This window comes from Vigna unguiculata, chromosome 7 (assembly GCF_037176805.1).
Source record: "Vigna unguiculata cultivar grain cowpea cultivar isolate G323 ecotype 2 chromosome 7, ASM3717680v1, whole genome shotgun sequence".
NCBI lineage: Eukaryota > Viridiplantae > Streptophyta > Magnoliopsida > Fabales > Fabaceae > Vigna > Vigna unguiculata.
In genome coordinates, this window is record NC_140798.1 from 37,986,546 (window position 1) to 38,006,508 (window position 19,963).

A 19,963-nucleotide genomic window follows, 5' to 3' on the forward strand; every position below is an offset into this window, starting at 1 on the left:
ACATATTGCTACTGACCTTTGCCATTATATATACATATGTGAACTGCTCATTTAAATATTAAAAAAAAATACTATATAATATTGTGTACGCAAAATTATAATATTGTACGTAAAATTATATATTATCTTAGTACTTGTTTAAATGGGTGAGGATGTGATATTGAAGTTTTATATTAATTTTTAATTAAAAATTAAATTTTAATAATAATTATAATAATTTTTAATTATATGAAATGTCGTGACAATATATAATAATGAAAATTTCTACAAAACAATTAGTAAAAATAGTCAAACCACAAAAACAAATTTCTTTTTTTCTTTTCCATTTTTTATAATTATTTTTTTAATTTTCTTCAAAAAGAAATTTCTATTTTTTAATTTAAATTAATTAGAAGAAGAATTTTTTTTTTCGTTTTTGTGTATATAAGACATGTTATGAACATATATACTCCTTATATGGACAATTCATTATTTTCAACTCTCTCGGGTTTCTTAGTTTTCGAGTATGTTGTGTATGAAATATTTTTAGTTTTTTCCGTTGTATGCACGTTGACCATTACTTACATGTGTTTTTCAGTTGTCAGTATTTTGATTGTTATACATTCAGGAAAAAAATAAGTGGTATTAGTTCGGGTATGATAAAAGTATTATGAGAAATATTGGAAATAAGAGTTCTAGTTTTTGGTTAATTTGTTGCTGCAAGTGATCCTAATACTTCTTGGCAACACAAGAAAGTACACTGCTAATAGATGACTGCAATTAGTTGTGTGGTTGACTTATCTGTCAGCTTGTTGGATTGTTGTCTATGCTTTGGGCATTCGTTCTCAAGACAACAAAACTGCTATTAAAGGAGAAAGAAAGTGTGTGGTATGTGGTGTTTGATGCTAGTAGACTAACTAATTTTGGAGTCTTTAGGAGCGGAAAAGAATAAAAAGAGAGAAAATCGAAAATTATACCAAAGGTTTGGGGGAGATGTTGTGCGTAAGCCAAGGTAGTGATCTTAATTATGATAAGTGTTGAAAACCACACACTAAAAAAATAATCTCTCGAAGCGGAAATAGATACACAACTAAGAACATAAAATATAAATTAAAGCACATAAGAAATCTACGGTGGTTCGACAACTCATATCCAACCACTCATGCGCATCACCCGAAAGGTGCAACATGCAATGTTGATTTTGTTCAGCATCTCAAAAGTGTTCATCTCTTGATTATAAATCTTTGGTGAGAACCTCAACTCTCATACATTGCACTAAGAAAATCATCTCTTCAAGCGAAAGCACACCTACCGATAAAATTGCAAACTGCAAACCCTTTCATGACACACAACTACCCAAGTCTCTCCATCCATCATCGACCTAAGAGACCTATTGGAAACAACTCCAAAAGCAACTCTTTAATTCTAATTATTTCTCTAATGTTATGAAATGAAGCTAATAAGAGAGAATAAGGAGAGGAAGAATAAAGAATGAAAAAATAAGAAACAACTTTTATGTGTGTCTTATTATGGGTAGGAAGAGAGAGTCCTACTTATGAGATAATTCTTTGCACAAGAAATATTGTCTAATAGCTTCATTTTGATGGTGTCAGGTAAAAGGTCAGAAATATTAACATATGATGGGACACCTACTGCATAGGCCTCATGTCCCATAGACACTGTAAGATTCTTGTATATACCTCAACTGTTCTTCTCTTAAATCTGAAACATGTTCTGTATTTTGAGAAAAGTCGTGAAACTAAATTTAGTATTGAACATCACTACCATGTGAAGGGAAGGACAGACTTTTTCTTTTTAATGAGATTATTTAATTGACATCTGTTTTGCAGATCAGTTTCTGCTCATCACAATGAAACCCTATTTCACATTGTGAGCTTAAAGATATCATAAATATTCTCAAAATTATCTGTTTCTCTTGCATTCTTTTTTTTTTTTTTTGGAAAAACATGAGTCACCGCTTCAGTCAAGAATGTAACAGTTGCTTTGGAATGGTTCTGTTGTGACTTTCACATACTGAAAACTTAGATTTAAGGCATTAGCTTTACTTTTCCTTTTCCTCTTTTTCAAATACGTACTTGGTGTATATTTGTGTTGTTTTTCTTTTATGTCTTCAATAGTAATAATTATTATTATTATTAAAATATGTTTATTTTTATTTTCAAGAACCTCTAGGATTATTTTAGTCAATAAGAAATTGTTTTTTCTCCCTACGCCCTATTATTTATTACTAATTGCACTCAATGTATTCCGCAAAGCTCATTTTAGTAAAGAAAAGCTCTCTGTATGTTCTGAATTTTTCAGAAGTCTTGTTCTGAAAGATTTCTAGAACAAATAATTCGAAAGTTACTTTTATAAAAGATAAAATTATCACATTAATTATTATGGGGTGTAGCAAGAAAGTATGGGGGTTTATGAAGAAGAGGCGGAAGAAGACATGGAGTGCCCTGACCCTCATTAGGAGATAGGCCCAGCCCAGCTGTCCAACACGTGGATGGAGATTTTTTTTTTCATCCTCATAAATATGAAAATTAGGATATAATAAAAAATATATATATATATATGCGCGTAAAATTTATAATAGATATTTTTAATGGATAATAGTTTATAATTGCTTTGAGTATTTAATTATACTTTAGTTTACATGTATGGGTATTTTATACGTATCGTAATATTAAATTATCCTCTATTAGTAAATTTTATTTGATATGTTTTAGGAAATCAAGTCCAATAAAAATATTAATAATTAAATATATTTTTTTAAAATTATTTAAAAGAAATTGTGTAATTTGAAAACTTTTTTATTTTTGAATTACATAATTTAAACGTCATTTCTTGTATGAAGTTTTTTTTTTAAATTACACAATTTAGAATTATTATTTTTCTTTCGGAGTGTGCAACCATAAGCATTTTTTACTTTCAAATTTTATAAGCTTTTTTTATTTTACTTTTTTATTGTGCGATTTGAAAAGTTATTTTTTGTATAAAAAAAATTTTGGATTTCTAAATTATTTTTTCATAGAAAAAGCTTTTTGTATTGATATTCAAAAGTGCCTTTTACATTTCTGAAAGTCATTTTTAAAATAATGGAAATCCCATGATATGTTTACCTCTTTCAAGTGAAAAAAAACGTGAGAGAGGAGAAAGGACCAATTATAACGAGGGAGAAAGAAATGACAGAAACAAAGGATATTTTTTATTTGTACGAAGCCCACGAAAATTTACGAGAAGCAATGGGGGTGCAGGAAGAATATCGAACACGGACCCTCTTTAAGTTTTTTGGAAAGTAAAGGCCAGCACAATTATTCTATGTGTTTCAGGCGAGGGGGCTAAGCCTGCGTTCGGTGTTGTGTCCCGTTGGGTGCGAATCGTTCTTGTGCTCGCTGTGTCTAATCGGAGCCGTCTCTGTGTCTTATCAGAGATAATTTTCTTGGTCTCTCTGTTTAATTTCAACTGAACCAATGTCTTGATAAAACCTAGGATCAGTTTTTCCTCTATATTGTTAACATGTTAGAAAATGAATATTTTTTGAAGAAATTATAGATGCATTTCATTTAAGAAGCTTTCTCTAATGCAAGCAAAACTCTTTCCTGACAAAGAATCAAACCATTTATCGAAAAAGTATCAGGATTAAGGAGACCAAGAAAGCAAAATTGGTGGACTTCTAAACTTCCAATTTTTTTTTCAAAGACTCTTCCTTAGTTCATATCACCAAACCTAGATATTTCATATGTAAACATTAGACCACTTTATCATTCATGCATTTGGTTATACAATTTTTTCAATGATACATCAGCTCCACTCTGTATAGTCATTTACACCCGCGCCTACGGAATGCATGCTATGATTTCGATAATTGCTACTTGTCCTTCATCTTTTTGTTTGCAATGGCATAATAGGAAATGAGTATGATATGTATGCATCCCCTATTTTTTATTTCCTGTTTTATTCAATTGTAAAAACCTTTAGTTTTTTATAGTGGACTTTTGTTAGTGGGTTCCAGAAATGGAAATGTTGAGGTGGGTAGTTTAAGCATTGCTCCCTCGAATTCATTTTGGGTATAACTTATGTCCAGGGAATGATTGAAGTTTTATAAGAATATCTAGTGATTTTGTGGGAGGTAAATAGTTATTTAATATTTTGCTGGGTATAGTTTTTGTCTTATAATTACCTATTCCCAGAAATAAGTTTTAAATTATACAAAATACCAGACATGGACAGAATATGTTTCCAAAAATATCATTCTGAAATATCTTGTTCCTGAGTACGTAACATTCTTCTTCAAAACAAATGCAACAATTTTCGTTCCCTGACAATTTTAGGCAACTTATTTGCTTTGGAATTGATGGAGACCAAATATTTTCGTCTTTCATATGCAATTCACCGATTAACTTGCACTTCTCCTTCCTAATCTCCTACAATTAGTCGATCAACTTACTCTTTTTCTTCTTTATAGAGAGTTGATTAAAGAGTTGGAAGGAATTGAGGAGAGAATAAATATATTTGTGTTGTAGATATGAAATAGAAGTACCGACTACATAATCTCGGAAAACAAAATCAAATAAAAAGGTACTTAGACAAAAATAAAAATACTTTTGCTCATTTAATAGAATGAAAATTTTTAATAAGGACGGAATTGAAAAAATATATACAGATACATAAACACACTTGCCTAATTTTTATTATGAAAATTTATTCCATAAATTTAATCATGAAATTTTGTAAAATAAGTTAAAAAAATACAAAAATTCAGATTAGTCAAGTATTTTTCAACCAAACACTCAATTTATCACTAACAGAAATAAAAATAAAAGAAAAATAACGAAAGAAAACAGCACAGAACTAGTGAAATGAAAGAAAACTTTAAAGATACCATCCATTAAACGTTCTCTATAAAATCCATTGTATTAATAATACAACTCCCTCAGTCATAGTTCGGATTACACAAGATCAAGGTAAAAAATAGTTACATGCATGATGCATTTACAAGTACACATTCTTTCAAGAAATAGCCTTCAACGATTACCTTCAATCCATCGCGCCCGTGAAACTTTTTTCCTGAGAAGGCAGTGTACACAAACCGCTCCTCACTGCCAAACAGTAAATTTTTGCATTAGGAAACCAGTTAGTTTGAGCTGAAAGAGAAAGAAAACGAAGAAAGAATAAAGGGAGGTAACTCACTATTGGACGGAATCATCTATGTGGACTTCACAGTTCCGCGGAATGTTGTGCTTTTCAGTATTAATTTCCATTGACATGTTTGTCAACTTCAACTCAAGAAGACTGTTAACATGATTTAATCCATCAGGAAGTACTTTCATGCGCGGACATAATCGGATCTCCAGTTGTCTCAGGAGGAAAGTGCTTTCTGCTCTATTTTCCATTCCTCTAATTACTCCAACTTTCAAACTCTCAAGACACGAAGCTGAGAAAAGCTTTCAGACGTGCAAACAATGGTTCGTCCTAGGTAGAATTCCGCAAGTAAAGACAACGAGCGAAGATTTCGAGCATCTTTCAAAATTTGCAAGCGATCATCCACTAGTTTCGAATGTGATAGGGTAAGCACAACAAGCGTTGGTGGAAGGAAGAGCTGATTCAATGGAGTATTCAAACATCCCAGCAAATACAAGTCGATGAGATTAGTGTGATGTTTCAAGAACTCCAAGTGTATTTTCGAAGGTTGACCTTGTTTATCTCTTGATTTTAGCCTCAGTGATTGGAATTTGGTAGAGTTTGTATGTAAGTGTGTTTCAGATCTAGAGTTTGGAGTTGCTGCAAGGTACTTATTGACGATGAAAGGACTCTAGATAAGTCCATCTTAGGCCAAGATACCTCAACCCAGAAAGTTTTGCAATGTCTTTGGTCAACTTGGGCTTGTACACGCCTTCTAAATCAAGCACCTGCAACTGTAGAAGACAATTGTTCCAAATACACAGGTTCAGAAAGTTTCCTATGTCTTGCCCAGGCTTACTTCCTTGTCGGGTATGGAAGGACAAGAAGGAGAGAACGGTAGTAGGTTCTCAGGGAAGTGCAGTCTCTGGCATAGGTGTTACTGTTACCATGAATATGTGTGTGCCAGATATCTTTTACTTAGGTGATCTGCTACCGACGTATTCTGGAATTTTTTGGAACTGCCTCCAAATGTGTGCTAGTGCCAACTTCAGGAATTCTAGTTTGAAGATTTGACGCAAACCATCAGGGAAACGACATGTTTTGATCTTGCCATTGGGCTTTCTCTTGGCAATTTGAACCATGTCGAGATCTATGAACTCAATCTAGGCAGGAGGCTCTCTGCCACCCACAAAGCGACCAATCTTCGTACAGGAATCTCAAAATCAGCCGGAAACAGTTCAAAATAAAATAAACATCTCCTTAGATAGGAAGTTAAGTTGGTGTTGACTGCGTCAAGTGTTTCAAACCAAGGGTTTTTATCTTCATTAAACTGCTCTAGTACCTTCCTCCACTCCTCTCTGTAGTCACATCTTTACCCGAAAGTAGTTGCCCATGTTTAGTATTTTCAGTGGTAGTCCCGCATTTGGCTGCAATTTTTCTCCCCATCTCTTGTTTGGTTCTGAGTTCATTGTCACACTCAAATTTCTGTTACACGAATCCAACTATTTTCATCATCTAATAAACGTAAAGGGTGAACAAAGAACGACCTAGTACCTGCTCTTTGCTCTTCAATGCGTTGCTAGTGGTAATAAGAAATCGACGTGCTGTTAACCTGTCAGGTATGACCTCCCTCAAGGTATCCTGGACATGGGGAGTTGAGTTTGGACGTCAACAACAACAATGAGATGCAGCCAAGGTTTTGAGTACGACTTGTGTTGTCCTCCCATAATTATTTTGGCAGCCTTGGCAATTTCGTTTTTAAGCAGTTCGGCTGTAGAACTTTTCACCCATATTTTGGCAGCCTTGATTTCAAAATGTTGTTTAGTATTGTCACATGCTTCGATTCATTTTGTTTGAAATATAAGTTATAATTGTTTTACTTTCTTCCGGTTGGGGAATGTTGCCCTAAGAATCATAGTAATTTGGGAATTTTTGTTTAAAAAATAACAAATCATTCAAATGCCTCAAAACGAATAAACTTTGTTGAGTGTAGAGATGGCAAATAAACCCGTGCCCGTGGGTATCACCCGAAATTTTCAACTGGGTATGGATATGGGTAATACCCGAAATTTTCAACTGGGGATGGGGATGGGGATATATATATACCCGCCCAAATACCCGTCCCCGCTTAAATTACTAAACTATTTATAATTTATTAAATAATCTAAAAAATATATATAAATAAATAATATATTTACACATAAAATATAATATAATATAATATAATATAATATAGTATATATACTTTTATATATATATATATATATATATATATATATATATATATATATATATTTACACATATACATGTAATATAATATAATATAATATAATATAATATAATATAATATAATATAATATACATATAATATATATACATAATAATATAATATAATATATATAATATATACATATAAAACAAATTAATCATTTAACTAGTGAGATCTTTTATAAACAAATTTATAACATTACAAATTTATAAAAATTTAAAAGAAACATATATATATATATATATATATATATATATATATATATATATATATTTATATATATATATATATATATATATAAAAGCATAAAATATCTACGCATATACATATAATATATATACATAATAATATAATATATATTATTATATTTATATTATTATATAATATAATATAATATATACTTAAAATAAATATATATCTATAAAAATATATATATATATATATATATATATATATATATAAACATAAGATATCCACACATATAATATATATACATAGTAATAATAATATAATATATAATATAATATATATATATAAATAATTATATATATATATATAAACATAAGATATCCACACATATAATATATATATATACATAGTAATATAATATATAATATAATATAATATAATATAATATAATATATATATATATATATATATATATATATATATATATATATATATATATATATATAACATATTTCTCATTCTCTTTGTTTTTTGTTATACACTTTGTTTACTCTCTCAATTGTCTGGTTTGTTTTTCAAGATTTAATTTTGAAGGTAATTTTTCTTCTTCTTATTACATAATTTTTACTCTCTGTACATGTTTATGTTCAAATAGGTGTTCCTCAATTTCATTCTATGAAATAATTTTTAGGTTACACATTTGATTATCTTTATTTATTTATTTATTTTCATGAAAATGTTTGACTCTTATTTTGTAGCTCTTCTTTTTGTTACTTTGGTTATACACTTTTTTACTCTCTTTTAATTGTTTGGCTTGTTCTTTAAGATTTAAGCAGATCTTCAAGGTACTTTTCCTTTTATCATAATCTTAATTATACATTTTTTTTTCGTTATGTTATGTTCAAATGGATATTCTCAAATTTGGGTCACACATTTAATTATCTTTACTCCTTTATGATAATTTTATTTATTATTTATTTTTTGTTTCATGATAATGTTTAATTCTCAATTTTGAAAGTTACTGGAGTGTTATTCATGATATATTGGCAATTGCTTCAGTTTTAGATCCAAGGTACAAGATGGACATGTTAGAATATTATTTTTATAAATTGTATGGTAATGATTTTGATCTGAAACTTAGTAGGATTCGTCAAATGTGCTATGATTTGGTTTTGGAATATCAATCAAAAAAGAATGAAACTTCTTCTTATAGAGCTACATCATTGGAGTTGGGAAAGGATGTTGATAATGATGCGAATGAATTTTTAGAGTTTATGGCAAAAAAGAAAAAATCTAGAACTACAGTTATGAAAACAGAGTTGGATTATTATTTGGAAGAAGATAATTTGCCGGTTACACAAGAATTTGATATCCTATCATGGTGGAAAACAAATGGGTTAACCCTTCAAGCAATTGCAAGGGATGTTTTAGCTATTCCAATAACAACTGTAGCTTCTGAATCTGCTTTTAGTACTGGTGGTCAGATATTAACTTCTCACCGTAGTCGACTTCATCATATTACTATAGAGGCTTTGATGTGTACAAGAAGTTGGATATGGAACTCAAACCATCTAGGTAAGTTACTCAAATTTATTAATATTTTTTGTTAGTATTTTTTGTGAATTCTCATCTAATATTCTACATTTGGTGTTTGTAGGTGTTAAAAAATTAAAAGGAAAAGATGTTCTCATGAGTGAAAATGAATCTGATGAAGAAGGTACATTATATTCTAGTAATTAAAATTTTCAATTTCAATTATTATATCATATCTAATTTTTCATTTTTTTTCTATGTGTAGGTGGATCAAATGCAAATGAAACCACTGATCATTTGTAAAATTAATAAATATTTTGGTTATTATAAAATTTTAGTAATGTGTAATTTTTTAGCTTTTATATAATTATTTGAATTTTATTTAGTTGTTATTTGATACTTTAATTTGAGATTTATACTATTATAATATTTTTCTTAATATTTGACATCATGAAAATCAAAAAGAGTATGTTATTTTAATATTGAATATTTTGATAGTATCATGATTCCGTTGGTGTGATTTTTAAATTTTTTTTATAAAAAATATTTAATTGATATATGGAACAATAAAAAAATAGGTATGGGTATGGGTATAAGAAAATACCCGTTACCCGGTGGGGATGGGGATGGGTCAAAAGTTGTATACCCGTTGGGTTTGGGGATGAGGATGGGGATGAATTTTTATTATGGGGATGGGAATGGGATCATGATACCCGTACCCGCCCCGTCCCGTTGCCATCCCTAGTTGAGTGTCACAATTCAATCTAATCGAATTTTTTTATTTATTGTTTAAGTAGGTGAGGATGTGATATTGAAATTTTATATTAATTTTTAATTAAAAATTAAATTATAATAATAATTATATTAATTTTTAATTATATAAAATGTGGTGATAATACATGATAATGAAAATTTCTACCGGGACCTAAAACTATGGCTAGAAAGGGGTCGAACACAAAAACAAATCCCAGACTTGTTTTTTTTTCTTTTTTTCTTTTCTTTTTTTTCATTTTTTTTATAATTAATTTTTTAATTATCTTTAAAAAGAAACTTCTATTTCTTTATTTTAAATTAATTAGAAAAAGAAAATTAATTAATTTTTTTTTTGTTTATTGCGTATATAAGACATGTTATAAACATATATACTCTTTATGTGGATAATTCATTCATTTCCAACTCTTAGCTTTTTTAGTTTTCTGAGTCTTGTTTCAAATTCTCTTGTGCGCAAGAGATTAGACTCCATTTGGTTGTGATCTTGTCAATCAATACAAGTTAGATTTGTCTAATAATTCTTATTTCTTCTTTCTTGCTTTTGCTTTGTTTCTTGAATTCCTTTAATCATTTCTAATTTTTTTAACATATTCTGCTTAATTCTTTACTATTTAGTCTTTTGAGTCTTTCGGTTTCAAATTCTATATTGGGCAAAAAATTAAAATTCATTTGCTTTACGATGTTGAACCAGTGATTAATAAGTATAAGTTAGATTTTTATTTTCAAGTTTGGTCTCTTGAATTTCTTTAACTTAGTATATTGAGCTTCATTGTCCAATATTTAGTTTTCATTAATAATATTCTACACATCCTCATAACATAACTAAAACCAGGAGAATAATATTTGAATTATTGTTCTTCTGTCTTAAAAAGATAAATATAAATATAAAAACAAATTTTAATTTCGACATTTGTAAATTATATATTTCTTCATATCACCATTAAACACTTTTGACTATCTTTCCTCTTTAGTCCAATCCATTATCTCTCCCTGGAACTCATGACTGGCTTATCAACATAATCTACCATTTTAAACTCATATATTATAGAAAATGAACTTTTCAAATATTAAAGAAAATATTATATAATATTTTGTACGGCCAAAATTATCAGATTATCTAAATACTTCTCTAGTTGGGTGGTGGTGTAATATTGCAGTTTTATATTAATTTTTAATTAAAAAATACATTTTGTTAATAATTGTATAAATTTTTAATTAGATGAAATGCGGTTACAATACATAACAATGAAAATTTCTAATTACTCTAACTTTTAGTTAGGTTTTGATTGAATTTACGTTGAATGCATTGAAAGAAACATAGATTTTATGATTTTGTACACTATTTTACTGCACTTATGTCATATTACGATTATACATTTAATATAACTCGTACATAACATGCAAAATCATAAAATCTGACGATTTTACTGTTTAAATCTCAATTTTGACTAGATTCTAAAAGACATCTTAACAAACACTTTGTACATTTTTTGATTTTCTTTTAGGACTTTTATCAAACAATGTCTTTTGCATAGTTCTGTATCTTCTTACTAATTTTTTCAGCTTTTTAGGGTTATTTTTTCATTTTTAGATTCTAGCATTAGTCCTGCTTATTAATCTTTGGTTTCTGCATGCTTTGTTTCACGTTCTCCTTCGGAGGCAGAGTACAGGACTCTTACCGCTCTTACTTGTGCAATTCAATGGCAAAGATATTGATGGAAGATTTAAGCATCACTCTTCAAGACTCGACAATAATATATTGTGATAACAACTTTGTCAAATTGCTGTGAATCTCATATTTCATGTACCATGTACGTAAAAAGCACATCGAGATAGATCGTCACGTGCGAAAGAAACTCTAAATTGTATGCAAGTACTACACAGCTTGGATAATTAATTAAGAAAATCAATAAGAAAAAGAACTCGTCAATGAAATGTTAATCGGGATTTATTGAGAACTTGAGTAAAGAGTAAACCTTTTTTATTTTAAATTAGAATTTTTTTATCGAATTTGATAGAATTTGGAAATGAAAACCTTCATGTCCAATTTTAAAAGGGGGAGATCTTATTAGATTGGATCTATCTAAATTTTTCGTTTGCTAGATCCGTAATTAAAAAACACGTGTTTTGCGTTATGCCCAATTTTTTACTCTTGCATGCAAGTGGGGAATTTCAGTATACAATTATTCTTTTGTGAAATTCTCTGTTTTAGACTTCAATTAACGTTATTTTAAACATGTTTGCATAATCATTTCATATTTCAATCCATATGTCCATAGAAAATTACATGATACACAATTGCTGCCAAAGCTGTGAAGGTCGGTCGATAAGTAGTATATAAGTAGTTTATGTTGCATAACACTAGTTTTATGCGTGAATTTAGTAGTTTGGTGTAGTTTAGTGGTTCTGTTCGACGCATTCTTATACTCATTCAAACATTTGCCCACCATCTGCATTGCATAATGCTTAGTTTTAGTTGTCAGAGGCATTTTGACAAGCATTTTGTACATTTTTTGACTTTCTCTTAGAACTTTCATGGAACATTTTTTTTTTCATATTTCTGCATCCTTTTACTAAATTCTAGCACTGGGTCATGTCCCATTAATTATTCCATGATTTTATACACCTTCACCATTCATTTCGCATCATTCTAAAATCATTTGCATATAGATTTGAACATTCCATTCACATTTTACACTTAGATTCTAAATAATTTTCTACATAATTTCTAATATCATTTCCAGATTTCTGCATGATTTTCTTTTGTTATTCTAGACTAGTTGTTGTTTACATATCCCCTCACTTGATATGGTTATTTTTTCATTTTCACATTCTAGCATTAGTTTTGCTGATTTTTAGTTTCTGCATTTTTGTTTAGTTTTGATCATTATTCAATCTTAATTGGTATATTTGAATCATGGTCGTGGCATCAATTCAGTTTTGAATTCAGTTTTTCAGCTTAGTCCAGATTTAGAAGTTAGGTCTTCTAGTTTTTACAATTGTAGGGATTTTCGTTCTACAATTATTCTTTTGTGAAATTTTCTGTTTTAAACCTCAATTGACATTGTTTTAAACCTATTTGCATAATCATTCCATCATTCAATCCATATATGCATAGAACATCTCATGATATAAATTTTCTGCATAAGCGGTGAAAGATGTGAGGTAGTTTCTGCTACATAATACTGATTTAGTTCTCAACAAGCATTTTGACAAACACTTTCAACATTTTCTGATTTTATCTTAGGACTTTCCTCAAATAGTTTATGTGTGGATTTGATAGTTTAAAGTAGTTTAGTGATTCTGCATATATTTCATGCATTCTTATACTCATTCAAACATTTTCTCACCATCTTCATTGCATAATTCTTAGTTTTAGTTCTCAAAGGTATTTTGACAAACAACTTGTACATTTTCTGATTTTCTTTTAGGATTTTCATCAAACAGTTTTGTTTTACATAGTTCTGCATTTTTTCACTAGTTTCTAGAGGCTTGATCATGTTTAATTCATAATTGCATGATATTATACCCCTTCATCATTCATTTCACATCATCCTAAAACCATTTGCACATAGATTTGAATATTCCATGCACATTTTACACTTAGATCCCGTCATAATTTTCTGCATATTCTCTAAACAAAATTAGACGTTGACACCAATGTATGATAAATTGTATACAAAGTTATTGGCAACATATACACGCCTTGGCATTTTCTTCACATGTGAGTTTTTTTTACCTTAACTACATTTGCTTCATTTTACCATCTAATGATTAATAAAAGTCACATTGATTATCAAAAGACAATTACGACTCTTTGTTGGAGCTATTGCCTTTGAGATATACATTGCCATTGTTTAACTCTCATCGAGTTGCAGAATGCTTTGGTTAAGCAATCATATGAATTGAGGAGTGGATCTTATCTACTGGTTCATTTCACATCTTCAAACATCTTTAAGCCTAACACACTAAAGGTCTCTAAAGATCTTGTGTCAAAAAATTACAATTTTGTACGTAAAATTATAATTTAAATTATAATTTTTTACGTAAAATTGTAATTTTGTACGCAAAATTATAATATTATATGCGCATCTCTTTAGTTAGGTGGTAGTGTGGTATTGCACCTTTGCTTTAATTTTTAATTGGAAAATAAATTTTAATAATAATTGTATTAGTTTTTAATTAGACGAGGTGACAACACATAACATGTTCAGGAATGCAGGTAGTTAAGCAATCATAGGAATTAGGATTGGATCTTATCTACGGTTCATGTAAGGTCTTCAAACACCTTCTAGCCTGACACACAATAACATGTGGTCTAACCTTGTGTCACAATTTAATTTAGTTAAGTTTGAAAGATGATCAAGCATTCAAATGTCTCAATTATACGTTGTATCTTCTTGTTAAATATCCTTTATTGTTGTCCACCGAAATAAAAGACACATGTGCTGAGATGGATGTGCTTATGATATTCTGAACTTTGCAAAATGATAATTGAACTTGGTGAATGTGTTGAACTATCAGCAATTAAAGGAGAAAGAAGCAAGTTTGTGGTGTTTGATGTCAATAGGCTAGCTAACTCTCTGGTGTCTTTAGAAGCGGAAAATAAATGTCAAAAGAATGAAAATCAAAAATTATACTAAACGTTTGGGTGGAGATGTTGTGCCATGCAGCAAGCCAATGTAGTTGGCTTAATCATGGTAAGTAACTTAGCAATTTAGGATGAAATTACAGATTAGGAGGAGGTCATGATAGCAGCTACAAACGTCTTAGTTATTTTTTGGAATTTCTGATGTAGAATTCATTATTGATGTACTGCATTTTGACTTTCCTTAAACTTTGTTCAATTTCACTTTTGCCAAACAATTGATGTAGTAGATTTTGATGAGGATGAATTAATGTTATGAATTTAACTTCTTCCAGACTTAGATCAATTTAATTTTTCCCAAGCTTAGATCAATATCACTTACTTCAATGCTCAGATTAAGATGTCATTTTGAACATGTTGGGATTAATATCAATATAATCAAACTAATTCATTTCTTCATTTAACAATAGTACAAAACAAATTGGACTTTAAAAGATTACACACAATAACAGTATGAATAATACAATAACAACACAAGTGAACCCTATTACTAATTGCAGCCTTTTCTCACCGACCTTCAATGACTTCTCCAAATCATTAATCTGCTTCATTTGTGTCATGATGATGACATCCTTTTCATCAATACCACCATTTGAAAAAGTTGCAGCCCACATTATTGGAACCACCACTCTGTAAATCAATAAAGCAAAAATTAAAACCAATTTATTATTAACACAAAAATAAAAAACAGATTGTACCCAAAATTTTCTACCAATATTCTTTGGAGTTCTTGTCATCCTCATAGCTGCCATCTCTCTGCAGCTACAAACGGGATTAATGCATTTCTCGTTGAATTACCAACAGTGCACGAAGTGATACAACACGGTTGCCTCCAACGATTACAACCAGAGGTAAAGGAAGAAGATTGGGATCGTAACATACCTATATAATGGGATTACAGGAAGAAGAAGATTGCAGCAACATCAATTGGGAATAGAGGAACAAGATTGCCAAAACTCACCAACTGCCCAAACATTCCTTACCAAAATCCTAGCTCACTTATTTATCCTCAAATATCTAATTACCATACTTATACAGTACACGTAAAACACCCTAATACAAACCATGCCACCTGTACAATGCCCCGTTAATGATTTAAACAGCGTTACAGAAAAGGACCAAATAAAACACGAATTGCGAAAATGAGGACCATTTTAAACATTTTGTCAAAATGAGGACCATCCGCAACAAACACTACGAAAATGAGGACCAAAAAGGTATTTAAGCCTATTATGAAATGAAGCTAATAAGAGAGAATAAGGAGAGGAAGAATAGAGAATGAGAGAATAGGGAACAACTTTTCTGTGTGTCTTATTACTTGGTAGAAAGAAAGTCCTATTTATAGATACAACATGATAACCCATAAATGATATAAATTAAATAGTTAATACAAAATATTACATAAAGAGTAATGAATCATACGAGTATCAATAATCATATCAATCATATGAGTAATTGTATCAAATCAATGGACGAACGATCATTAATTCATAACACTCCCCCTTGGGTGTCCAATGATAAGAGAATGTGCATAATTTCTTTAATACACATTTTTTTTACAACTCAATCGTAGAGATATAAAGATCTTTAATATCTTTTTTATTGTTTGTCTCAATATGATATTCATTTAGACAAATATCCTCTTGAAACTTAATAAGTTTCTATTCAACTTATTGGTAGAAGTATAATAGCTCTTCTAGAACCTTCAAATATATTTGTTATACTATAAATAATATTAACATTGATATCTCGCATTACCAAACAAGAGAAAAAAATGTATTACTCTTGAGAATTGTATAAGTTGTTGCACTATTAATAAAATACATATCCTCATCATTGGTGTTAATGTCAACATTCATTCTTCATATAAACATATCAATGTGATAAAATCTTTGTTTAACACTTTCATAACCAATTAGGTGATTCATGCTTCCATTTGGTTTAGCAAATAAAATAATAATATCAAGATGAGTAGCATCTATATGGCCATAATCAGAATCACCATCTTCATAAACAAAAATGTGTTTCTATTATTTGTAAGATGCTTTGGTGTACACGTCAAAGGCCTTTACTATCGTAATGATAATATATACTTTCATCTTATTTGCCAATATTTTCACAATTTTCTTTTCCCTTTTTCACATTATTGTGCCACTTTTGGTGACAAAATGTGTTTTTGAAATTTCCTTTATAACCATGTCCATAATCAATATCATGATCATATAAATCAAATGTTGCTGCATTCACTTCTAGGAATGGAGCAGAACCAATTGGACAGGTTTCATGATTTTTTATCAAAAGCTCAGTGCTTTGTTCAGCCATATAAGGGCATGAGATAAATTCATAATATGTATTGCTACATTCACTTTTGGGAATGGACCAGATTGGATGGATCTCATGATTTTTTATCAAAAGCTTCATTGCTTTGTTCAACCATACAAAGACATGAAATAAATTCATAATATTTGTGAAATCTCTATTCACAATATTGTTCTCGCAAGAACAAATTAGATGATCAGATGCTTTATTTCTTTCTTTAATGATATCACTATGACTCATTGCATATTTCAACATTTAATATCCAATATAATTATTCTTCTTTGTAATCACAAATCCAAATTTTGCAACGTTTCGCATGGTTAGAACTAGCATGGATTGAGACATGCAGAGCACTGTCGTCAGAGAGAAAAAGCTTCCAGTCCTCTGTTGGTTGGAGCATCGTGTTGATAACGTGTTATGAAATTATGAAATGAAGCAAATGAAGCTAATAAGAAAGAGGATAAGGAGAGAAAAAAAAATAGAGAATGAGAGAATAAAGAACAATGTTTCTGTGTGTCTTATTACTGATAGGAGTAGTTTTATTTATTGATACAATATGATAACCTAGGAAATGATAGATATAAATCAAATAGTTAATACAAAATATTACATAAAGAGTAATGAATCATATGATAAATATCAATCATATGACTAATTGTATCAAATCAATGGACGATTATTAATTCATAACATATAGTACGTTTTTGTTGTTTTTTTTTCTTCATATTACCATATTACTCGATGGTGAGACTCTAAATGAATACCCACTTGAAAACCGATAATAATCGACTTAGTCTAGGGGGTGAGATAATTGAAGATGGTGTCTTTTAATGTACGTAGCGCGACTTAGATTTCATAAGGACTCTTTCCACCTAGATAAACATCTTTCTTTGCTATAAGACACAATAATGACTAAAACTAGAACAGTTAAAACAATTATAATAAAATATCATTATATTTATAAATTTATAAATAATAAATATATGCGATCCATATCTTAAAAATTAAGTTAAGTTATTAGATAGTTATTTTTATAACATTTGTAAGGAAGTTTTATCTGTGTGTATGATTTATTTGTTTCTTAGTATTATTTTTTGTTATTTCAATTAATATCTTTTAAATTTTTAAGAGAAACATTTATGAAAGATATTATCTTATATTTTTTATTATCTTATTTAGGAGCAAATTAAAAAAATATGTTGAATGATTAATAAAAATTGAGTACGTTGTACATTTTTAAAAGTTGAAATTATAATGTTTTGGTATAGAAATGTAATTTTAGTTTATTCTAAATCGATCCCGTCTCAATTGGTTCGTCATTCTCCCTTGTCATTGCGATGACGATTAAGAAATCCTGAAAGATATGTAGAAAGTAAAAGTGAAAAAGGTCTTAACATTTTATATGTTTAACCTACACGGCACACGTGCATGTTCGACAAATGTAATCATAGACATGAAGAACAAGACAACATAAATGGAATGACTGAGGTTCACTCAACTCATCTGATCTGAGGAAGAAGAATGCTTCTGTTAGCATCATCATCTCCTTGTCTTTCTCTTCCTTCAGTCTCCCACCTTCATTATCATCTTCCTTCCTCATTCCCTTGCCCTTCTCTCCACCTTAGCTTTCCTTCTCAAGCAACCCCACTTCGCCTCCATACCCCACCACCCCTTTCTTGTTCCCTTAATTCTTCTTCCTCGGTGGAACAATCTGCTTCACTTTCTCAGGTTTTTCTCCAGTCTTAAATTGGTGCATTCACAACTCATTTCATGTTCTGCAACCCTTTATTGGAATTTCTAACTGCGGTTGAAACATGTATGATGACCCAGATGCAGAATAGCTTGTTGTACTCCAGAGCTTATTGGGTCACTGAATCTCTCATTGCTTGGAAAGTGGACTTTGCAAATGGGTTTTCTTGCCAACTTATTGCCAGCAAAAATGCTTCTTTGACCATTGCCAATGGCCAAATTGAAGGTTTGAATTTCTGACGGTTCCTTCTAGTTGTTCAAACCGGTGGAAGGAAAAGACGTAGTTGTCTCTTATTTTCAATTGATTGCCGTGGACTTTGACTCAATGGGTTGTGAAATGCTAATTAACATGTGAGGATTTGAAAGTTGAGCTTCAAGAGGATAGGACTGGCCTTCCGGCGAATGTAATCTATCCTTTTGTCCTGAAATACTTAGGAAATATCTAACTGATGAAGTGTGCTGCTGATTGCTTTATGGTTCCATTATTTTTGAATATCACATACTTATTAGTGCAAAACTTGCAATGTTGGAGAAATTTCCACATATTCGAGGTTACAAAGCTTTCAAGCTGCCATCCACTTTGGATGTTAAACCTCTCCTTAAATCCCAGTTAGCGGTTGCAATTTATGATTGTGAGTCCTCTTCTTTCTACAAGATCCAGAAGTATATATACTCTTCTTTCTACAATATCACATAGATCCAGAAGTATATATACAACTTACGGAGTATCATCCAGAAGTATATATACAACTTACGGAGTATCATGTGCTTATGCTCTGCTTCTTTATTAGCAATTTCTGATGTATCCTAAGTTAGATAGTAAAGTAGAAGGAAAAGTGTCTTTGCTGACACTAGTGTCTTTGCTGACACTAGTGTCTACTAATAGTTATCCTTTCTTCATATTGCACAGCTGATGATAAATGTAGCAATTGTACTGATTTACAGTTATCTGGTGTTTTAGATGAGATTTTCTCATATAATGGTCCTCTTGGCGCACTCTTCTCAGAGGAAGCTGTGTCACTTTACTTGTGGGCGCCTAACATTTTCTTTTATTGAAAAGGATATTGATTTTTTATGCGTTCTTCAATGGTATATGCATAGTAAGCTTTTACATTTACTTCAATATATATATATATATATATATATATATATATATTTGCTAAAAACAGGCAGTACGCGCTTACATCTATAAGGACCCATAGAAATGGTTTGCCTTGAGGAGGAAAATGGTGTTTGGATAACTAAAGGACCAAAATGTTGGAAGCACTGTTACTATGTTTATGAAGTATGTGTTTACCATCATAACACTTTGCGGGTTGAAAAATGCTATGCAAATGATCCGTATGCATGCAGTTTGCCATCATTTATCTTTTTC

At 30.1% G+C, this 19,963-nt stretch overlaps 1 pseudogene across 1 annotated transcript; it reads right to left on the minus strand.

The window, feature by feature from the left end:
* Positions 1-4,922: 4,922 nt before the first annotated feature.
* LOC146884861 (disease resistance RPP8-like protein 3) lies at positions 4,923-18,439 on the minus strand (annotated as a pseudogene). The gene is made up of 4 exons (XR_014996716.1): positions 18,255-18,439; positions 5,737-6,479; positions 5,179-5,704; positions 4,923-5,087 (listed from the first exon to the last, which is right to left on the minus strand). The product of XR_014996716.1 is annotated as a disease resistance RPP8-like protein 3 (transcript).
* Between the last annotated feature and the right edge of the window lie 1,524 nt (positions 18,440-19,963).